Consider the following 1,650-nt stretch of genomic DNA (forward strand, 5'->3'; position numbering starts at 1 on the left):
ATTTTTAATAGAGACGGGGGGGTTTCACCGTGTTTGCGAGGATGGTCTCAATCTCCTGACCTCGTAATCTGCCGGCCTCGGCCTCCCAAAGTGCTGGGATTACAGGCGTGAGCCACCGCGCCCGGCCCACTTCTTTCTTGTTTGGAGTTTTCTGTCGGCACCACTGGTGTTGGCTCCATAGACTCTTAGCAACGCCGCCGGCAGCACCTTCTGTGCCCAGTGATGTTTCCACGGTGCCTGTACACAGCTGAGCGGCGTTTCCGTTGAAGGATTTGCATCCCCATCGTGGGCAGTGCTGGACGTGTCCCGGAGACCCACTGGGAGGGCGCCGCCATGCCTCATACCCCCACCGTGCAGGTTGTGGCCGGTTTTCTCCACAGGTTGGAATAAAAGCAAACTTGTATGAAAAACCCGTCTTTCTCCTGTCTTTGAATGTAGATAGTGACCTTGAACTTGGTGCCTGCCTCCCTCCCCAGTGTCAAGGGCCTGCTTGCCCAGCCAGACCTCCACAGGGCACTGTCCTGTCCAGTCGTCACACACACTCGGCCACCCTGTGTCCAGCGATGCACTAGTCACACCACAGTCTCTTCTGTTGCATTGGTTTCTGTGAAAGATGCTGGTCACTTTCCCTGGTGAGAACCATGTGACTTTCCTCTGGAGTTAGACATGTTGGGAAACTTGTATTGAGAATGGTCAGTTCCGCCCGTTTTTAAATTTTTAGATGGTGTCTTGCACTGTCGCCCAGGCTGGAGTGCGGTGGCACGATCTTGGCTCACTGCAACCTCCTCCTCCCAGGTTCAAGCGATTCTCCTGCCTCAGCCTCACACAGTGCTGGAATTACAGGTGTGAGCCACTGTGCCCGGCCAGTTCTGCCCATTTTTATGCGGTCATCTTGAACTTGTTTCCTGTTGGGAAGGGAGCACATAAATTGGGGGAATTTCAGCCCCTCCTGTTTACAGAGTTTCACTTCCCAGCAGCACCTGTGACCCTGCAGTTTCGTCCACCTCTTTTCAACTCGTCAGACCTGAGGCAGCACTCAGAACTCACAGCCAAGGGATGTTTACAAACCTAAGGCAACGTTTGGAGACGGAGGGGCTGTAATTCACAGGGCAGAGGACCCAGGTGCCTGCCGCCCTGGAGGAGTGGCCTAGAGCCTCGGGTGCCACGGTCTCCTGGGTGTGAGGAGGGTGCCTTGGTGCATTTGTTTTTTTATGAGCCCTACGTGTGTCTCATCTGCGATTCTAAAATCGTGGAATGGTTGCAATCCTGCCGTTTTGTGCTGGGGGTGCGGGTGAGACTGACACCGGGCCCACCCCACCGGGCCCAGTTTCTAGCCAGGGTTGGGGACACACAAAGTCAGGGAGAGATGAGTGCCACCAGCAGAATACAGCAGAGCCCGCGGGGTGGGCAAAGTCAGGGCAGGGGAGCGGGCTGGAGCCCCCCAGCAGGAGCATGCGGGGAGCCACAGAGCGGGGAGGGGGCTGGGAGGAGGGCAGAGGCTTCAGCAGGCCCGGCTCTGAAACTGTGTGGCTGGAAGGGGCCTGGGTGGCTGCAACTCAGCAGGGAAGGCGCCAGCATACTGTCTGTCACGGGAATTTCTGCTGCTTCGAAGCAGGCTCAGAAGTCAAGCTGTTGTCACAGCTATTAGGG

Source organism: Rhinopithecus roxellana, chromosome 6 (assembly GCF_007565055.1).
Source record: "Rhinopithecus roxellana isolate Shanxi Qingling chromosome 6, ASM756505v1, whole genome shotgun sequence".
Lineage (NCBI taxonomy): Eukaryota > Metazoa > Chordata > Mammalia > Primates > Cercopithecidae > Rhinopithecus > Rhinopithecus roxellana.